The 24,042-nt window shown below is 26.6% G+C and overlaps 1 non-coding gene across 1 annotated transcript; it reads right to left on the bottom strand.

Moving 5' to 3' along the window:
- Positions 1-1,935: 1,935 nt before the first annotated feature.
- TRNAG-UCC (transfer RNA glycine (anticodon UCC)) lies at positions 1,936-2,007 on the bottom strand. The gene has a single exon. It is a non-coding gene; the product is annotated as a tRNA-Gly (tRNA).
- Between the last annotated feature and the right edge of the window lie 22,035 nt (positions 2,008-24,042).

Here is a 24,042-nt window from a genome sequence, read left to right as displayed (position 1 = left end):
CAATGGGCTTTATTATCTGGCCCACGAATCTTTTGGTGTTCGGAGAAAGTATTTCTACAACCGGGGGAAGTCTTGGGCCTGTTTTCATAGCCAGTGTTTTTCTTTTAAAGAAAAAAAGAAAATCTGAAATTCGAGCATCTGTTCTTCCAAAACTTTTACAGTTCTACAGAATTGTCTCACCTAAACAGTAAAGACTTCTGATTGCTGTCAAGCTATGCGAAAAGATTGGGTTTAGAAATAAGAGAGGATCAATGCTAGAATTAGTACTTCAGTAGTGCAGTGTTAGAAAATTTTCTTTTGTTCAGGCAGTCGTGGTGCATCAACATCATACTTTAGTCTTTTGGACCTTTTTTGTTCATGAGTCTTGTTATTTGAATACATAGTTTTTGGTCTTGTAATATTAAAATTTTGGATGTGTGGCTTTGGGAATTTTGATATTCAACTTGGTGTTAGTGACAAAAAAAAAAAAATTACTTGACACACCATAACACAGTAAACACCCAATCCGGTCCTTGCCCATTTTCACAAAGGACAAAGCGATCCCTGTAAAAAAAAGGGACACTTCGACGCTCAACCTTTTATTTTGGGACAATACGATCCCTTTGTTAAATTATTTAAATAATCTTTTTAACAAAGGGATCGTATTGTCCCAAAATAAAAATGTTGAGGGTCGAAGTGTCTCTTTTTTTGGACAGGGATAGCTTTGTTCTTCGTGAAAATGGACAAGGACTAAATTGGGTGTTTACTCTACCATAACATTAATTTTAGTGCCATAAACTAAGTTGAGTTGGTTTAGTAATTAATTTACTAAACTGTTTAAACAAGTGTTTGGTGTTCAAACCCTGCCTTATTAGGGATATTGTACAAAATAAAAAAAAAAATCTAGTGCCACAGTACCGTGCAAAGATCTTTTAAAAGTTAAAAAAAGAATTGTAAAGTAGTAAAATATATTTTTAATCACTTTTAAATTTATAATTTTTATTATTTATAAATTTGACCATCTTGATTCAAAAATAATTAAAAGCATTATTTATGCTTACTTTACCAACCTCTCCATTTTAAAAGAGCTTGATCCCCCACTGGAAATTAATTGGCACCACGCAATGTCAACTGCACATATTAACTATTAATTAAAAAAAAAAAGATTGATGTCTCTATAAAAATTAGTTGTTCTTTAAGAAGTTCTCACACGATTGTAAATGATTGAGGATGAACACGAGACATAGTCAACTATATACTATCATGTCCCAATGTTGATTGTGTTCCCTAATGCAATCTTTTTAGAAGATTCCAACTTGTTAGCCATGACTATGTACAAAGGATCATAACCATCTCTCTTATTTTTCTAATCCATCATCTTATCTGTCAAAAAACATTTATCATAATTAAGCTAACTCATATACTATAATTAGATTATAATCAAACACGCTTTAAATCATAATACAAAATTCGGATAATCAAATATGGTAATAATCAAACTCAATAATAGAAATCAAAGATCGATGCTATAATCAAACTATATTTAAATATGGTCTAAATTATAGAACAAGATCTTGTTATGAAAAAAACCTCAACATGTCAAATCTAAGATAAGGTAATTCTTAAATCAAATATAAATGTCTCACACAAGACACAAACAACAATCGTTGAAAATTCAAATTTGTCAAATGATTTTAGGATCATAAAACAAGCAATTATTGACAAAAAATCCAAAATTAAAAAATAAAACCTAGTTAATGATGCTTTCACAATTTATCAAGTAAAAAGCATTTTAAAATTGAGATGATAACACATTGACATTTTATCAAATTCAAGAATTCAAATAAAAGTCGAATATACTATAACACATTGATCAATTCAATATTGAAAAGAAAAGAAAGTAGGATATGCTATAGGCCTATAACTAAGTTGGCAGAATCCAATGTTTTATATTACTGCGTCAGCCGGGAGTCGAACCCGGATCTATTGCTTGGAAGGCAATTATCCTAACCGTTGGACTACTGACGCTTTTAATGTGCGGCCAATAAAACTTAATATTATATATGTTTATTATTCCGTAATCAATTTCGAGAATAACTATGCTCTTTTGACTCTTTTCTGATCTTACTTTATTTTATAGTAGTAATCATTAGCAAAACATAGAAAGATGTATGAAAATTTAATTTTTTCAAAGATTAGGTTGAAGAAACAAATTCAAACAAGGTATAGAAGAGTGAACATTCTAATGCCAATCAGTAGTTTTATTTGCGCTGTTTATTTTCTGTGTGTTTGAATCCCTTAAAAAAGAAAAACAAGAATTTGTAAAGGGATAAACCGAGAGAATGACTATTATTGGATCAATAATTTGCATTGTACATTGGTGTCATGAAGTTATATATTATGATTACTTTATTTTTTCAGTGTTTTACTGTCTTAGTTTTTTTTTTTTTTTTTTTACTTTCACGTTTTTTTGTTCGGTTTGACTTTTGTTATAGTTATTTTCTTATCCTTTGTATATATATAATTGTGATGCTTTAGGGATTTTATTTCTAAAAACTTTGAGAGATAAGATGTTACTATTTTAAATTTTAAAATTCTGTTGTATTCTGTTTGAGTTAGTCGACCTAAATTCTGCAGGCTGTGATTAGTTTTCTTTTGTATATTCAACATATATATATATATATATATATATATATATATATATATATATATATTGTTTATTTTAATTATTACTTTGTGTATCGTGCAGCTATCTACAATGTATTATATATTATGTTTTGTACCTTTCGTGCTAATGCATTTTAGTTATCGGATGTGAACGTTTTGTGTGTTGTAATTCTGCATTATATGACTTTGAGTTTTTATTCTTTTATCGGGTTTTTAGTTATACTATTTCTTTATTATATACTATTGTATAAAGTTTTAAAACTATCATGTTATTTTATTGTCTTTATAAAAAAGTTGAATATTTTTTTTTGATAGATAAAAGTTACAAAAATAACTTTGGTGTGTTAGAGGCCAAACTTTAAAATTTCATTTATATTTAGTTATTAATTTCTATTAAATATTAAATGGCAGAGTAAATAGAATCATATATATAGTCTACTTTTTAAGATTTAAATTGAGATGTAATAATGATTTATTGTTTTTATTTTCAAGATACAAATCAAACCATGCATCAAATATATAAGTTTTTTTTTTAATCTTTTATGAGTTATTACCTAATTCTTAAATTTTTCTCTTGACGACTTTTCATTTTTTGGTAGACTTAAAAGTTCATTACGAGCACTATATGTTAGGTGGTCGAATCTCTCCTTATAGATAATATTTTATTAATATAAATTTTTCGGTATAATCTGTTTAACAAGAAAAAATCTTTGAATTTATTACGTCGCTTTTATAAATGACAAGGTGTTAATTTCAATTTTCTTGAAACAATTGTTTGCGGTAAGAAAATAAAAGATATCGAAGAAAATTTCAAAATAGTTTTACTAATTGTGTTCACTGTACTATTCTAAAACCATAACTACTCTAATGGATTTTTTCCTATATCGCTTACATTCGTTTTTACATATCCGCTTGAATTTCATCCAAAACAGATCTTGTCTCACAACAGTATTTAAAAAATATTACTAATATTACTTTTGTCATTCTTTTCGTTGTGTTTTTAATTCTATTGAGGTACTATTAATTTTAAATTTGTACGAATTTTAAATGTTGATACTTACGATATTATTTCAGTTGGTTGTCATTACGAGAATGACTTTATACTATACATGACTAAAAACTAGAATAGATTCAATATTGTTTAAGTAATTTTGGTTTTAATATTAGTATTTGATTAAATTATAATTAGAGAATTTTAAATTATTGCCTCAATTTATATATTATGATTATTTTTCGTGGATGTACTATTTTTAAATAATTTAATAATTAATAAAATAAAGTAGTGTCAAGTATATTATTTAAGTTTATTTTTATTCTTTATTTTTTTATTGGTATTTTCATTATATTTGACAAAAAAAACTCTACCTAAATATATAGTTTTCATTGTCCTAAGCACAATTTAGTTGCCAATAAAAACCGATTTTATCTATAAAAAATAATGAAACATGTATCTTTTGATATTATATTAATATAGTAAGTAGACATTATGATATAATAATATCTTTAATTGCATTATAATTGTCTCATAAATAATATATGATTATATTATTTTAGAAAAAAATTTTCATTATAATTATATCAAATCAATATTTAATTATGATAAAATATATTAATTATAATTATATCATAAAATTATAATAATTACGATAGTTATGTTATATATTTTAATCATTTATGTAAGTAAATAAACTAGAAAATAATCAAATCAAATCATGACGGTAAATAAATAATATAGAATATTATTATATATTTAATTGCATTATAATTAGCTCATGAATAATATATGATTATATTATTTTAGAAAAATATTTTTATTATAATTATATCAAATCAATATTTAATATATTATTTAAATCTAACTTTTATATAACAATAATATTATATATATTTATATATCACTTTTTTAAACTCATTCTTACAAATATATATTGGCATATAATTAATATAGATAACATATATACTTAATAAATATATTTATTAAATTAATTATAACGATTAATACAAGATAATCTCATAAGTATAACCTAATTATAGCAAGAATTTTCATAAAAATAATTGACTACTAATTTGAATATAATTGATATAGTTAAATTGATACAACTTATAAGATTGAGAATATGTAGTAATTATAGCAATTATTATATCAATTATAATAATCATTCACGTGACTTCATATACATTAATTTTTGAATTATAATTGTCACATAATTACTGTTGAATATTATTTAATTTTAGATGTTTTATAGGTAATATTCATTATCACATGAATTATCATCATTATTCAATAATAATAATAATAATTTCGAATTTATATAATTGATAAAATTCTAATTCTCATTCGTATGTAATAATTTTATTAGTATGTATTCACAGTTTTAGTCAATATATAATAATAATATTATTATTATATGGACATCAAATTAATTAGTTAACAAATTGAATTTAGCTTATGGAGTTTTATTTTCTACTCAAATTTTTAATCATTAGTGATTTTATTTTTTATATTTACAGTAAATTTTGACTATAAAAAGAAAAAATTAGTATTGATTGTTTCCTATTTTATTTATTTACAGTCATAATTAAATTTGATATAATTATAGTAAGTCTCTATAATTATAATAATATAAAACTGCTTCATATATAACAATAATATTATACATATTTATATATCTCCACTTTTATCTCTTTTTTCGGAATTTTGACATATTATTAATATAGATAAAATATAATATTAAACTGCTTTGTTATACATATATATATGAAGTTATAAAATAACCCGTATAATTTATACGTATGACATAATACGTATGTAAAAAAAAAATTCATACTTTTTGTTAACCACTGTTTTGTTATACGAAATTGATTGAAATTATATAATTTCTATTTATATAATTTTTTTCTATTAATAGCAATTAGTATCTGTATTAAAAATTCATACAGTTTGTAATTAGTTTATATATATATATATATATATATATATATATATATATATATATATATATATACTAAAATTGGGTTTTCTTTCAACTAATGAAAATGAGGTGTCGATTCCTCGTGAATTTATTTTCCCGCAAAAAATAATACACTATTTTCTCTTCTAAGTTTATTTTATAAAAATATCTTTATTATAATTATACTATAATTAGCATTTAAGCAAGAATACATAATTATACTAATTTAAGAAAATATCTTTATTATAGTTATATGAAATCAATATTTAATACATTATTAAACTACTTATCAATTATCAATCGAAAATATTTTTGATCATTTTAATTATATTGATAATAATAATGATAATAATAATATAATATGATAATTATATGATAATGGCATCGGCCATTAATAACCAATTTATATTTCTCTAAATAAATTTATTTTATAAAAATATTTTTATTATAATTATATTACAATATTATAATAAATATTTAATAAATAATGTATAATTACACTAATTTAAGAAAATATCTTTATTATCTATCTATTCTATTCTATTATATAAAAATAGAATTTTTGCATTTAATGATGGAACTGATGTGGCATGCTCTTGAGGTGTTTCCAAATCTATTTCATTTAATTCGTCAAAGCAAATCAATTATAATTAATTAATTATATCAATTAATTAATTTGATTAGCCATTCAAATCTCACCATTTATTATAATTTATATAAATTAATTAATTATAATCAATATTCAATGCGTTATTAAACTATGTATCAATTATCGATATTTTTAATCATTCTAATTATATCAATTGATATATTTCTAATCCGCATTTAAGTATAATAATTTTATTAGAAGATAGTTGATGCACATATTAATAGTGACTTATTTAATTTGATATCAATTAGTGGATAATAATAATAATAATAATAATAATAATAATAATAATAATAATAATAATAATAATAATAATAATAATAATAATAAGGTCTACATGGTACATGCATTATATTTTAAAAAGGGTAAAATATATTTAAAAAAAGAATAGGATATCAATAATTAATTGTGATTAATATCAACATCAATAATTAATTCTTATAATTATTTTTGTACGACTAAAAGTTACGTATAGTGTTTTTTTATGTAGAATAAAAAAAGTTTGTGATTCATGATATTTTCATGAAGTTTTATTGTATGGATACAAGATTAATTAGATAACAAATTGAATTTTAATTAATATATTTTATTTTCTGTTCATATTTTTTTATTAATTATCTTACTTTTTATATTTACAGTAAATATTGAATGCAAAAAGAAAAAAATAATATTGAATGTTATCTATTTTATTTATTTAGAGTCATAATTAAATTTGATATAATTATAGCATGTATCTATAATTAATAATAATATGATACTACAATTTTAAGTTGTATAATATAATAAAAAAATGTATCAATTTATGTATGCTTCCTATTAGAACCGTCAAAATGGGCTAAACTCATCGGACCAACCCGTTTACCCATTTAAATGGGCGGACTTTGCCTCTAAAATTAAACCCATTTAAATTTCGGGCTAGCCTGTGTGCTAAATGGGTGGCCTGTTTATTTTTTTTTTTTACATTTTTTTCAAAAAAATTAGTACTTTTAGTTGATATTTCTCTCGATTTGACCTGAAAATCAGACCTATCAACTAAAAAAAATATTATTTTTAAAGATTTTTGACCTAAAAGTGATTTTTTTGTCAAAATATTTTTCAAAAAATAAAATTAAATGATAAACGGGCTGGCTCTTTTAACCCATTGGACTGACCATAAACGGTCCGGGCTAGAAATTAAAATTCTGGCCTGCGAATAAAGTGGGCTTAAACGGGTTAGCCCATTTAACCCATTAACTTAATGGGCTGGGCCTAAATGGACCGGACTAGCCCGTTAGACAGCCCTACTTCCTATATAGCAATGATATTAGATATATTTATATATCTCCTCTTTTGGCTCTTTTCTAAAAATATTGGCATATAATTAATGTAGATAACATATATATTGAGTAAGTATCTCTATTGAATTAATCATAAAGGTTAATAAAATATAATGAAATAAATTTCACCTAATTGTAGTAAGTATCTCCATTGAAGATATTTGATAATTATTACCGTGTCTAATTATTACGTGTATAATTAGTGTATATATATATATATAGAGAGAGAGAGAGAAGGAGTAATAGTGAATTGTTACAATTATTTAATTTATCATTTAGAAAATTCGTACTTCGGACATAAATTTTCTTCTGTTTATTATTTTTCATACCTAAGGGCTACTAATTACGATTCTATCAACAGTGTTACCTATGGTACGGTAGATTATGTAATGAAAATGTTTGAAAAATAAAGGCAAGAATTATAAGGTTATGGAAAGTTTCATACAAATTTGACAAGAACAAGACGACTTACGTAGAAATGGTTCTCATGGATGATAAGATAAGTTGATTATTTTCCATGATTCTTTCAAGTGATGCTAGGTCCAGCTTATAAATTTTTTTTTGTTTATATTTTAAATTTATTTGACAAGTAAACCCTCGCACGAATCAAAGAAAGTACGATTTTATAGATTTATAAGTGTTAATAGTCTTTATATTTAATTTGTTTAATAGTGTGATAATATAGCTAATATATTTGTTGGTAGATTTAACTATTATTACTATATTATTTATGATCACATTCAGTATATATGTGTAATTTATTGAAAAAAGTACATTATTAAAATCGATTAATAACTATTTTAGAATTAATCCAATTAACACTGAATTAAAAAAAGAACAAACAATGCATAACATGTTACTTTTTTATTAATCAAATTATTATAATTCAAATTAATTTTAAAAGAATAATTTAAAATTATAATTTCAATCTTCTCACGTGCATGGCACGGGTGATTATACTTGTTAATATAAATTTTTCGGTATAATCTGTTTAACAAGAAAAAATCTTTGAATTTATTACGTCGCTTTTATAAATGACAAGGTGTTAATTTCAATTTTCTTGAAACAATTGTTTGCGGTAAGAAAATAAAAGATATCGAAGAAAATTTCAAAATAGTTTTACTAATTGTGTTCACTGTACTATTCTAAAACCATAACTACTCTAATGGATTTTTTCCTATATCGCTTACATTCGTTTTTACATATCCGCTTGAATTTCATCCAAAACAGATCTTGTCTCACAACAGTATTTAAAAAATATTACTAATATTAGATATATATTAAAATCACTCATCAAAATTAGTTATTAATATAAATATATATTAAAATATAAAATATAAAATATATATTAAAAATAATTAAATAATATATATATATATATATTTATATCCAAATATATAATAATTAATTTTAATATACAAATACTATTTTTTTAAAATGATACGCACAAAAATGGTATATATATATATAACATTCTTCCATTAGAATAAATGTAGACCATACATATATTTATTACTAAAGAAAGAAACTAACCAACTTTCAAAGCTTACAACGAAGAATAAAATTACTAATGCTATTAATAATTTTAACAAGAAGTTTAATTTATTCTAGCTGTTTAATCATTGAATCTCCTGCTTGTTGTTTCTTCTAAGGTTATTGGATTTTAAATTAACCTATTATAAGAATGAAACAAAACCATATGCAGCCATATGAACTTTATTTGTCTTATATATTACACTAACCACCAAATTAGATTCATTTCATTATTATGTTTTTTTGTTGCATCTGTTGTGGCAGTTAGCATATCAACGAATTATTAGCTATGTATGTATGCTATGGAATATGCTATATTATCAGTGTAATTAAGTATTTTTTAAAAATTGTCTATTATTCAGTCTTTAAAAGAGAAAAAAAAAACTAAAAAACAATACTTTTCTATAAAATATAAGTAACTTTCTATAAAAATAGATATTTAAATTAATTAAATAATATTATTTAAATCAAAAGACTGACTAAAGATTAAAAATTTATCGGGCAACTACTAGCATTTCTTCTATATTATTATGCTCTGGAATATGCTATATATCATCACAAACTCTTCATGACTTCATCTCTGCATGCTGCCACCATAGCTGACTTTATAAATATGTATCTTGGAAAAATTGAAGTTGGAGAAAAGAATATAATTTAATTTGTTTTGATAGATAATTAAAAGTGAAGGTATATATCATAAAATTTAACAAACACCTAATGATGTGAAACAAATTGCATGTGTCTGCTGGTTTGAAGTGTAAATTAAAAGAGAAGAACATGAATTTGCGTATGTAAGTAATGAAGGGATCATCTTAAAGTGCATTTTTTTTCTTCAACTAGTTTAAGTAATAATTTTGTGGATCATCTTGCCAAGATAGGATTTGTCTAATTCTTTAAACATATATAGAAGTAAATCCTTATAGTATAGATCACCCAAAATGGAAAAAAAAAAAAAGAATTTGCCCACCAAGAAGGAAAAGGGGGGACTTGAACTCGACGTCTAGGCGAAGATAAAGAGATTATGTCATTTGAGTTATAATTTATTGGCAAAAAATATAACTTTTTATTCCCATCTAAATAGTGCTGTTTAATTAAAATCAACGGCGCGCAGGCGAGCGTCTATTAAACTACGCCACTAATATTTCCATCAAAAAAAATAAAATAAAGAGTTAATTAGAGAATAATTTTTTAAATTATCTTTTATTTTAAATTTTAGATACTAAATTTTAACTTTAAATCTTTTAAAAGAATTATAAAAATAATGGTATGAAAAAATATTATAAATAAAATTAACTAATTAAAAATTAGTTCTTTGTATTTATTCTAAAATAAAATACGTCATTACTGATGTATTTACAATTTGAATTGTTTCTAATCATGTCATATTTTAACATATAATAAAAGCATATTCATTTAGAACTCAAGGAACTGAATCGTGTATTCCAGTTTTGTCTTGCTCTCCAAGTCTTAAAAAAATGACTTAGCTGCCCAAATCGTTCAACTATTATTTATTGGTTCAAATTTTCAGTGGAAAAGTATGAACAAAAAACAAATAATATTTCTTAGGTCATGCCTCAAATAGGAAATAAACAAAAGCACGGTTTTGTCTTTGTTCCGAACCAAAAAGTACACTGTTGTTTGTTCTTTACGATATAAATTGTTTTCTTAATTCAATTATCGCTCTATACTTATCTCAAATTGAATTAATCTAATTTAAATAAGTACTACGGTAGACTTAATTATATTAGAGAGAGAACAAAAGTTCTTAAATACTTTTGAAGGAATCATTTTAGAATTTCTTCCCTGAGATGCCACCTACCATTTTGTAAAGGTGAAGATGATGGTGATGTAAAGTATAAAATAAGAACTTTTCGGAAAATAATTTTCATAAGAATCGGATGAAACTAGTTTTTGGCTTCTAGATATGTATGAGGGAATCTTTAGTCTATAAAAAAGAAAAACAAAAATCTGTCTAGATTAAGGGTATTGAGTTAGTTTAATTTCTACCAGCAAATTTTGAGGTTAGTTAAAAACGAAAATAAAGTTGTTTTGATGTTGTTTTATGTCTCAAAATATATAACAATAGAGATAATGTCTTAAATAGTTTTTGAAATTTTTAATTCGTTTCAATTAAGTTTTTCATTTTTTAAAATGATCAAATATATCTCTCATTCTCAGAAATATGGGTTTTTGTTAGTCTAAATGTCATCAACCGTTTTAACGTTGTTGATATGTACAATTAAGTGTCAACTTGGTAATTTGCTGCAAGATGACGTGGATAAATAATAAATTTAACTTAAATTAGTATCCCAAATTTGTTTAAAACACTCAAAGTGATCCATAAACAATTATTAGATTGTTCTTCATCATCATTGTTCTTCTTCCTAAGGGTGTCAAAAATCCTCAGGAGGAGGGGATCCCCGCGAGAACCGCCTCGAATGGGGCTCCAATAGTAGAAAATTTTTTCCGTGGGGATGGGGATGGGGAGCGAAATTCTTCCGAGACAGGCGCGAAGACCCAAGCGGGGATCCCCACCACATTCTCGATAATTCCCCGAATTTTTAAAACTTACTTAATAATCCTTACTTTATTTCTATATAGGGGTTTTTTAGTAATTTTACTCATTGAAAAATCCTAACCCTATTGTTCAAGATTTTATTTTATGGACTATGATTTGTTATGTTATATTTCTAGACTTATAATCTTGGATAAGGTATGTTTGTATGTTTGTAATAATATTTTGTAGTTTTTTTTGGATTTTTTGATATTTTTCATTATAATGTTAAACATAGGGAGATGGAGAATGGGGCTCGCGGAAAATACAAGGAATGCAGGGAACGCCGGGAACTGGGATGGGGACAATTATTCACCCATGGCAGGGAACGGGACGGGGACGGAGATTAATTTTGGGGACGGGGACAGGGAGCAGGAAAGCATCCCCCGCCCCCGCCCCACCCCATTAACATCCCTACTTCCTCTCCTTTCTTATTAGATTCCCCAAATTTGGACCTCTGCCACTCGCAAACCTGAACTCCCCTTAAGCCTCTTCTCCTTCTTCCCACTTCCACCCTCCTTTCCCTTTTTCCTCTTCCTCCTTTCCTCCGATCCCTCCCTCGTGAACCTCACCCCGCCTTCATACTGTTGGGAATAATACATCATTTTCCCTTGAGAAATACCTTTCACAGAGAAATAAAATAGACACAATCACAACACAAGAATTTAACGTGAAAACTCCAATTACTGGAGAAAAAACCACGGCTGTTGCCAAATGACAACCAGAGAATATCACTATGTGAAAATTGTTACAACACATAGACTTCTTTCTCTCTAACATCGGCACTCCAGTACACCCACACTCTCAAAGCAAATATTTAACTACACCTCATAACACTCTCTAATCAAAAGATATAGAGAAAAAGAAAAGTCAGATACAAGCTTTAAGTGTTTCCGACTGGTGCAAAAAATATGGAGAACTTAGTCTCATATTTATAGCCTAGGCCACCCACTCCATTTGCTATCCTAAGCAATGTGGGACTATTTCAACCAAATTCAAACAATCTCCACCTTGATTGAAATAGTCACACATCTTCAGCTTCCATAGTCAACACCGATAATTCTTTGCTATCATTGTCTATACCGACAATCATAGTTCAGAGAACTATCATACTCCACCATGAAAGTATACTCACTTGGAATTAGACCACTCCAAGAATTTCGCCTTGGTACAGATCGAAACCTTGCTGAAAATTCATGATGCAACTTCCAAATTGGCTTTTCCTGGAAGTTCTTCGGCCATCGACATAACTTCGCCACACACCTTGCATCTCAACGCCAACCAATGCCCGTGTGCAATTGTGGACCCGATTGCCACAACTTATCCTTATCCATGGCAGTGCGGTAATACCATGATGATACTTCTTGTCTTCTACACCTTGTACAAACCTGATTGTATTAACACATCATTGACTTGTATTTGCCACAAGCCAAAATTGATTCTTCCATCAAATTTCTCTATTTCAAGCTTCACAGCACTTGAATATCCTGACATTGTTGCAACCGTATACTGGAATAGTATAACTCAACTGTAGACCGTGCACTAGGAATGGTCCCCAGAAAAGAGAGGTGGGTCACAATGGATACACTTAAATACCAAGTCTTTCCTTAGCCAGAACCTTTCCAAACTGCACTCTCACAGTGTCACACTGCCTTCCGGCAACAACAACAACAACCAAAGATCAACCTCAAGCTACAGGACAAAATTCTTTTCTGATGTAGAAGGTCAGACTAGGTTGTAACCACAGAGCATACTAAGAATAAATCCCACCGAACTGAAGCTCTGATACCACTTGTTGGGAATAATACACCATTTTCCCTTGAGAAAATACCTTTCACAGAGAAATAAAATAGACACAATCACAACACAAGAATTTAACGTGAAAACTCCAATTACTGGAGAAAAAATCACGGCCGTAGCCAAATGACAACCAGAGAATATCACTATGTGAAAATTGTTACAACACATAGACTTCTTTCTCTCTAACACCGGCACCCCAGTACACCCACACTCTCAAAGCAAATATTTAACTACACCTCACAACACTCTCTAATCAAAAGATATAGAGAAAAAGAAAAGTCAGATACAAACTTTAAGTGTTTCCAATTGGTACAAAAAATATGGAGAACTTAGTCTCATATTTATAGCCTAGGCCACCCGCTCCATTTGCTATCCTAAGCAATGTGGGACTAATTCAACCAAATTCTAACACATACTCCTCTTCTGCCACCTCGTCTTCGAGTTCTGACGCTACCGACTGTCTCCCAGTGTTACCCTTCTTAATGAGCCTCTTCTTGAACTTTGACTTGGATGAATCATTATCGTAGACCGGAGTCAGCGAGCACTGGTGACGTCACCAATCGCCATCGTCCCCTTCGTCCTCATAATCATCGAGGAGCACATTGTCATGGTGGGTTCGAAATCGGATTAAATGTCGTCATGATCCATCAAGGATTTTTCGTCCTTATCGTGGTTCCTGAAAAAGCGAGTCCTCCCCCTTCTACTCTCGATTGGACCATAGAAGAAGAAAGTCTTTTCAGAAAGCTCACCATGTCTCTGAAAATTGGCTGAAGCGAGAGTGCGCTAAACGATGACGTGATTTTAAATCCATTTATGATATTTTTTCTAATAGGGAAACCAGTTGTGGCATCAACGTCAAATTAGATAACGGTTTTGGGAGCAGAGCTATTGGCACTAATGGAGACACTGGAAATGGACTTAAAAACGAATTCGGTGTGGGTTAAGGAAAAATGGAGGGCAGCAAAAGGAGAAAAGAGGAAGCAATCGAAATGAGAGAGTGAGAGAGTGAGAGAAGAGATGAATGAAGATGAAGAGAAGGACAACATAAAATAAAAGAGGAAGAACAAATGATAAAAACGAAAATTTATGAGTTAAGACCTTATAACTGCGTATGGACCAAATGATACTATGATTTTATATTTATTCATTGCTGAACTATAATTCCAAGCTTAGTATGAGTGGTTGAAAAACCACTGCAATCTTAAACACTTTGATACATTTTACAAAAAAATTTCAATATTTATTTTAAAAAAATTAATACAAGTCCTTTAAAAATAAGAATAGCTTACCTTGCATTTCTTTGAACGTTTGAGATTGAAAATATTTTAACTTCTTAAAAAGATTTGGTACAAAATTAGATATATACAACAAGCTAAGAAAACAAATTAAAAGTAAAAAGGATACTAAATCTAAATCAAGAGATATGACATGTTATTGTCTAAGTGGACAAAAAATATTTATTACAAGAAAAAAGATCATCATCGGACCAACTAAGATTTCAAAAATCCCGAAAGTTTATTACAAAAACTATTTATTAAACATGAATCGTCCTATACCATTATACTCGTGCGGGTGTTTTTGTTAGTATTTGAAATATTTAACTAATTAAAGTGTGAAAGGGGTGTGGCAGAATCATGGAGGTAGCTATAGTACTACGTGCGAGACATATTAGTGGTAAGAATTGGATCGGATTAACCTCTCGAACCAAAAAATCGCTGAACTGATTATAAGATCAACCTCTTTCTTATCAGTTAATTATTTTGAAGTCTTGAATGGTCGAACTCTAGAGTCCAAAAGTTACGATCGTCGGTTCCTCTGCTTCGTTTTTCTAGTTCCGATGCGTCTCTAACATTGTCTCGTCTCTTTGTTTCTGTGCGTCTCTCTTCGTCGCATCCTCGTCCGTAGCTACTGCCACCCTTTGCCATCGCCGTATTTTTTCTCTTCTCTGCGTTCTTGAAATTTTCTATAATTTTTGTTTTCGTTATTCAATTGGCTTATAATTTGATTAAGTGAGTGAAGAATTGATTAATGATGTTGATTATGAATTTGTCTATTTTTTATTGTTGTTGATTATAACTTGTTCATTATGAATCTATTTATTCAGTAATTGATTGATGTTGATTCTTGGCAGTGTAATATATATAAGTTTAATAATGGATTGATGTTTTTTCTTCTGATTATTGATGTTTATGGTTGTGTTTTGTTGCTGTGAATCATCAGCCATTTTATGTTGAAATTGATGATTAATGTGTTTACCCTATGTTCTGTTCTGTGTTTTTTTTTTTTCTTAGATTGTTAAATGATAACTTTTAAAAGTAATCCACAGTAATCAGCTCTCACATTTGTACTAAATGCCATGCTTTGTGATTTCATTTAATTTTCAGTGTTATCAAGACAGATCAAAAAGTTCAAGAATGTAAGATTTAAAAACTTACAAGAACTTAATTAACTAACTGCAGAAATTAGTTTTTGGTTTTTACTGATGATTTTCTTGATATAAGCTGCAGTTTGATGTATTTGATGTAGTGTTTTATATAAGATGTAGGTCTTAAATAGAAAAGATTAAGACCCATAGATACAAGTGATTTATTTTTATCTCACCTTATAATTCTTTTTTTCTTCATCTCTCTATTCAATTTTGTATTAAGTGTAAGGTAAAAGAGTCCTCAACTTATTTTTATATGATTTATTATAACTAAAATGAAAAATTCTATGAGCATAAATAACAATAACTCTTAGATAGTTTCATTGTTTTATTCACCATTCAATTTTCAATTTTGATATTTGCATTTTTTTAGAAAAATGCTTTTAACTATTTTTATATTTTTTATTTTGTGTAAAACTGATTCTAACCATTTAACTTATAATTTACTGATTAAACTAATAAATCAGTAAACCAATAATCTAATCAATTTAATCATCAATTCGATTTTAATAACTATACGTTAACATGATTTTTGGGTCAAGCAAAGGATAGGGCACATGTATTTGGGTGCATTTATAATGCAACAATGGACGTATATATAATGTAGTTGGATAGCAATAACAATACCTAGTATCATATATATAATAAATCAATAACCAACAATATATAATATTAGCAAAAGACGCAAATAATATTATAATAGCCTTGGGAAAAATTCAACAATTTATTGGAGTTCAACTTTTTATTTTTTATTTTTTTGGGACTGGGAGTCAACTTTTAGAAATGATATTGTTGTGCGTTATAAAATTATTTCTCTAAAATATTTAAATTAATAAAAAATATATAAATAATTATGTTTGTAATACATTTATTATTCACGCAAAATATTTTTTTGAATTTTTATTTACCTAATGTTAAAAATTTTTTTAGAGTCGATAAAAAACAAATTTTAAATTTTTTGGTCATAAAAGTTTTAGTATTATATTATTTTTTAAAAAATTTAATTGATAAAATATATTTTAATATGTTTTATGGACAATAAAATCAGTAAAAAGAAAAAAAATCTCTAAAAGATCATCTAACATTTTTTGTTTATGAATCAATACATGTACACACAAAAGTTAAAAAGTAAAAAATAAATTGATGAGATAAATAAGAATTTAATTAATTTATGTTCTAAAGACATATTTTAAAAATATAATAATAATTTTTTAAATATTTTTAATGTATTAAATATATTAAAATATAAAAAATTAATTTTTATAATAATTTATAAAATATTTTTTTATAATATGCTTAACTTATGTGTTTAGAATATAAATTAACAAAATCTTATAAATAAATATAATGAATATGGACCGACAGATCTTCTCTCCGGATCCATGGGGATTTTGGAACACATGGGATTGTTTCAAACCCTAGAATTAGATCCACACAACTCATCTGTTGGGTTTTCTGGTCACACATTGAATCCACATCCTATAATGCAACATTGCATCATAATAGCAATTTTCTTACAGGTAGGTTGATATATTAATAATAATATTACAGGCCACCCAACTATATAGTTTTTTAATGTTAAATTCTTCATCATAATAATGATAATGCAAAGTCAAATGTATTAATGCTTGTCTACAAATATTTATCATTTTCTAATCATCGCATACAATTTTAATTATTTGTTGGTATTAATTGTTATGATAAAATTGACGACAATGTAGTATGATTGTCGCAAATAATAAGGTACTGATGTTTCTTTTTTTGATACCGTATTTATTTTTGTTGCTTGCAAGATTATATTAATATATTTATTGGGCTAACGCGTGCTGCTGATCTACAACGTTACGTAATAATAAAATAATAAAAATTTATCTAACATATGTCTTAAAGGCACATTAATAAAAAGTTTTAAATTTTTTATTTAATAGATATAATATAAGAATTGATATACTGAGTTATACAATCAGTTATAATTAGTATTATTTCAGATTTTATTATTTAATTTAATTAGACTTAATTTATAAAAAAATTTAGATTTATAATATTATTTTGTAGTTTTAATAAATTTTTTTAATTTATAATCTTATCACATATCTTTAATTAGAACACAAGATAGATAAATCTAAATATAATAATAATAATAATAAGTCAAAACTATGAATGTGTTTGGTTAAGAAAATAATGCATGACCGAAATTCGATGATGTGCTGTTCAGCAATATTGTGCTGCTGTTTTCGGACTATTCAACTTAATTGTCACCATGTTTAGATCTAATTATCTAAATTTAAAATTTTAAATACAAAGTATTTTTATACAGTAAATAAAATATCTTAGAAAATTTTGATTAACTTATTTTGGATAAAAAAAATCCAGACAAATCAATTTTGACTGAACCGCATTATTTTAAGGTTCAAAACTTTCCCATAAAACATAAATAGAACCCCCTTCACCAAATAAAATATTTTTGTGTAATGAAAGGTAAAAGCAGTAATATATTGCTAATATATTTAAAATTGTGACATTATTTAAATAAATTAATTTAAAATAATGATAATTGGTCCGAAACCATGTTGTTAATTAATGTGTTATTATTTGAATTCAGTTATAGGTTCTAAAGATAGGAAAAATTAAAAAAATTCGTCAAAACTGATATCTACTGGAATTATCCACGACTGGGGCTAAACAGAAATTTGTTAAATTGCAACTTTGCAAGGGATAACAATTCGCTCCCGTAAATTTGGACTGTTATGTCTAGTTATAGATTTTTAATTATTATTTATGTTAATACATTAAGAGAGTATTATTATAGAACTATGATATTAATCGTCTATTAAAAATTATATGATGTTATGAGGAGTATTAGGGTGTCAGTAAATTTTGTGATTTGTAGTAATCAATTAATTATTATTAGTATTTTTAATGATGTAAAATTATATCTAATGATGTGAGATTACTTTTTTTTTTGTTGATTAAGTACTGACCATATTTTAATAAAAGTGTTGACTGTCTAAATTTTTTTTGTGTTATTATATTGAAAAGTATTTTTATATTTTTTAAATTATTATTTTGATAATAAATATATTATAGATGGTGTTGAGTAAGTTATGTTTTTTGAACTGTTTTTAATTTTTTTTTTTAAATATCTATAAATATCTATAGATATTTTTTTTTTGAAATAATTAAATAGAGAACTATAAACGACACATAGGACTACACATAAATTGGATAATATTTATATATCTCTAATAATTATCTGTATTCGATTCGAATTTTGTGAAATTATCAGATTAGATCAGATCCGCATTTTGATAGGATCGGATTGCAGATTCTACAATGATATCCACGGATCCAATCTGCAGATCTACATCTATAATATAAATAGCATAGTTTAACACACGCAAACCCTAATGGCTTAACCTTCTTGCGGCGTTGCTCTCTTTCTCCTCTTTCACCTAGACCTAGTCCCACTGTCTTAGACTCACCTCACTTCTGACCAGTTCTACCTCCATTATCAGTGTTCACTTCAACATCACCGGCGCTCGTTCATCGTCACGTCTCCCCCATCGTCTCGTTAAACCGCGTCACCTAAGTTCGTCTCCATCGTCGAGTGGCACTGAGGGTTTAGAACCATTGCATCAATGTTAGTTATTAATGAGCTCAATGAATTTTTGCGGTGATCTAGTTATTTAATTGTAAACTGATATGGTCTATTTAATTGTCGGATTGTTCATTTGTTTGGAAATTAAAATGATTGATAAGCAACTTACCAACTAACAACATAAGGTTTTAGCGATTATCAAAATCGGTCGTTAAATCGATAGCTAAGTTTATAGCTACTGATTTTCAAGAAATATTAATCGCTAAATCGATTGCTATATATACTGATAATTTCTTATAGTGCACCATCTTCATTTGTTTTATGATTTTATGATATATTATTTTTAATTTTTTATGTTGTATTTTAACATAAAATAATTAAACTTAAATTTTGTGTTATTAAATTTTTTTTATTTAAAAGAATTTTTATTGATAATATTTTAGAAATAAATAAATTTTAAAAAATAAAAGATAGATTTTATGGACATTTTTTTATAAGAGCATGACTTTAAAATAATTTTTTGAATTATGCAAATATACCTGATATCCAATCTAACCCAATCCGATTTATAAGTATGCAGATTGAATTAGATTCAACTATACAAATATCATATCCGATAAGTATAATGCGACTCAGATAAAATTTTTCAGACTATATATAATTGGATTCAATCCATATGCAGTTCTAATGACACAAATACATAAATCTACAAAAAAATACCGTCCATAAATACTCATCGCCATCTCTAATTGGTTCGTAAAGTCACCAGTACTTCGTTTATTCTTCCAATCACACAATGTTTCCATGCTTAGCTTTTTTATTCAATTATCTTCTTCAAGTTTATATGAGATACGACAATCAACATATAGGCTCTAAGGCATAAAATGATGAGTTTTAATATTAATTAAATTCAACCAAATTAAACTATAAAATTTAAAATAATATTAGTTATAATCAATTTTTATTATATATGTTAGACTAAATTAAATAACAAATTTTAAAATAATATCATTCATAACTAATTTTTATTATGTTAAATCAACTTAACTAAATTTAGTTCAAAAAAAATTTAAATATGTAACATTACCCTTAACATTAACAGTTGGATGACATTCATTGTTTAATATAAGAAAATCTTCATTGATTAGCGTAATTAATAATAAGTTACTACAAGCTAAGTAGTAATCGAGTAATGCTAGGAAACCAAAAGGGTATTAGCCAAAAACCAGCCAAATATCTTTGGATAAATTCAAAATTTCTACGAGTTAATATATATGGATGTTTCTTTTATTAAGTATCAGAATGTTTCTTTTTCATATTAAATGGATGTTCTTTTATATATTTTTTGAATTTTTTTTATTATAAATGTGAATGTCTCTATTTTTTTAAAAATTTTATATTTTTTTTAAAATTTTATAAATATTTAATTATTTTTGTTAAAATATAATTAGATGTTTCTTTTGTTAAGTATAGAATATTTTTTTTAATATTAAATAAATGTTTTTTTTATAATTCATGACAATAGTTGCATCTTCCTGCAACTCTTCCTCAAGTAGGAAACAAGATATTCGATCAATCAAAATCTTAGTCTGAGCCATTGTTAAAACCAAGTCCGAAAAATTTCTCACAGGTTCTTGGAGGATTCTAAAAGTAGCCAAAGCAGAAAACACACCAGCAGTCAACTCTCCAGCCAGCAATATGCATGTAGCGAAAGTGACAGCTGAAACAAAAATGGGGGAGCTCCAAAATATGAATGTTAGGAAAGCCTGCGAGTACAACGCTTTTCGAAGCCATTTGAACTCGACTCCACACATCTCTTCTAACTTTATTTGATACCTGTCTTCCCAACATTGCAACTTGAGAATCCTCATGTTCCTTATTCACTAAGATGTTTCATATTAAATGTTTCTCGTGAAGGCTGAGTTCGGAGACTCTTACTAGCTCATTCTTCTTGCTCACGCGCTTTGAAAGAGCCGTGACAGTCAACGATGAAGATGGCGGAACGGAAACCAAAGCGCGTGAATCCACTTCGGGCGTTGCCTCAGTCGAAAATAGACTTCGTGTTAAAACAGTTGTCTTGGATGCGCTTGTTGAGAACGTCGCAGAGAGCATGGAAGTCGCCGGCGCTTCTAGCAGCATTGCCGAGAGAGAGAGGTCTGTGTGTGTGATTGTTAGAGGTGAGTAGGTTAATGTGAGAGAGAAAAAGAATGTTTTTATAGGTTTTAATTAGGTTTACTTAATTAGATTTTAAATTTTGAATTTAAAAAATTTAAAATTAATAATTAATATAAATTAATGTGATTTTGTTTAGTTTTTGGCTGATAACCTTTTGGTAACATATACTTTTCCTTAGTAATCTAATATGATATTACAACATTGACACACTGTTCAATTTAAGATATATTCTTTATTATATTTTGGTATTCACAATTCTCACTGAATCTTTCTTTTTCAATTTCTTTCCCGCTGTAATAAGAATTTCTGATTTCAAATATATATAAGACATGTGATAGAACATATATATGTTTTTTTTTGGTTCATAAATATATTTGAGATTAATTTTTATGTACGATGATAATTATTTTTGGGTTTAATTATTTTACTGATCTTTATAATTTTATCAAATTTTTAATTAGGTCTCTATATTTTATTCTTTTTAATTAAGTTCTTATACTATAATAGATTTTGTAACTAAGTTTTTATCATGACAAAAATGTTAGAATTAACAGAATATTCAGTCAAGTATTAAGTATATTCGTTTTGTTTAACAGAATATTCCGTTAATTTCAATATTTTTGTTATAGCAGCAGGACTTAATCACAAAATTTGATATAATTTAGGGACTCAATCAAAAATAAAAAAAATATAAGAACCTTATTTTAAATTCATAAAATTATAGAGACCAATAAAATAATAATTAAACCTTATTTTGCTTATCTTCTACATGAATTTTTTCATTCTTTTTTATAAAATTTTTTTTATATGAAGTCTCATATGCAGTTATTTTTACATAAAGTTGATAGTTAAAAATCATTAAATAATTTGACATGTCTGACTAAATTGTCATCTAGCGTTTGTTTCCGGAGACAGGACACAAAGACATGGACAGCACATTCTTAAAAAGCGTTTGGAAGCAAAGACATGGACACTGAACATATTGTCTTCGGGACAGTTTTTTATACTTTTGTGTCCACTCTTTTATGAAGGACAATGATGGACACGAACTGTTTTTATGAATTTTTTTCTTTTTTGTCCATAGTGCTATTTTTTATTATTTCACTGTTACCCCCTTCTTATTTTTCCTATTTTGCGTTGTTCTCATAAAGTACTTTTTTTACTCCATGCTCTTTTTCTATCTCTACGTTCTTTTTCTTTCTCTTTTTTTCTCAGGTACTCTCTCCTTTTTATAAAATTTTTTATTGGACTGGATAATTTCTTTTTTCTTATCATTCTTACTTCAACATCATTTTTTCTTATCATTCTTACTTCAACATCATTTTAACCTTATATTATAATAAAAATAATAATAAAAATAATTAGTCTTGAGACTTTTAAAAGATAAATATTATAAAGGTAAAATTGATATTTTAAAATGCTAAAAAATAATTTATAAATTGTAATTGATTTTATATAATTTAAAGAAAAATTAATTTTTTGAAAAGAAAAATAAAATTTTAGATAAAAAAATTAATTTTCTAAATAAAAATAGATTTTTATGTGCAAAAATTATTTTTTTTCCATTTAAAAATAGATTCTTTTTTTAAAACTGATTTTGTATTTAAAATTAATTTGGCTTATTAACCTAAATAAAATTTTTTATTAATCAAACTCAGATTTTTTTTGTTAATATTAACCATATGTATTCCTACATATTAATAATAAATTTAAAAAAATAATTATATTTATAAATTTTATTTTAATATAAATACTATTATATAATTTTTTATTAAAATTTTTGACTGCTTCAAATATTTTTTTCAAGTTCCCACTGTTTGTACTCTTATGTACTCTCATTATTTATTAAATTAGTTTATACTAAAAAATTTGGAATCACATAGCTATTTTAGTCATTTTATATAATATTTTAGTCTTGTCCATGTGTATCCAAACATAATACTGGACATTACATTAGTGTCCTATCCATCGTATCCAAACACGATGCACAAAACATAATTTTTAATGTCTCTGTCCTATTGTCTTTGTCTCAGTGTCCTGTTCTGTCGTGACTCTACAAACAAACGCTACCCTAACGATTTTCAACTATCAACTTCAATAAAAACAACTACATTTAAGATTTTATTTTTTTTAATTATTAATTAATAGAATTCGAAGAAAAAAAATACACTCCAAACTCAAACTTTGGAAAAAAGAAATGTAAACGCTAAACATGAAAAGATAGTTGAGTTCTAGTTTGGGGTTGGCAAAATCAGCCTTCTCATGAGTTCTAATTTTGTCAGTTTTCACTACACTTCCCTTCGAGACTTCGAGACATGAAGCTTAAGTTAAGGTTGTAACAATGACTTCTAAGAACGGCTAAAACAATGGCTGAGTTAAGACGTGCACTTTCTCA

Source organism: Arachis hypogaea, chromosome 8 (assembly GCF_003086295.3).
Source record: "Arachis hypogaea cultivar Tifrunner chromosome 8, arahy.Tifrunner.gnm2.J5K5, whole genome shotgun sequence".
Taxonomy (NCBI): domain Eukaryota; kingdom Viridiplantae; phylum Streptophyta; class Magnoliopsida; order Fabales; family Fabaceae; genus Arachis; species Arachis hypogaea.
This window is presented reverse-complemented; position numbering and strand designations above follow the sequence as displayed.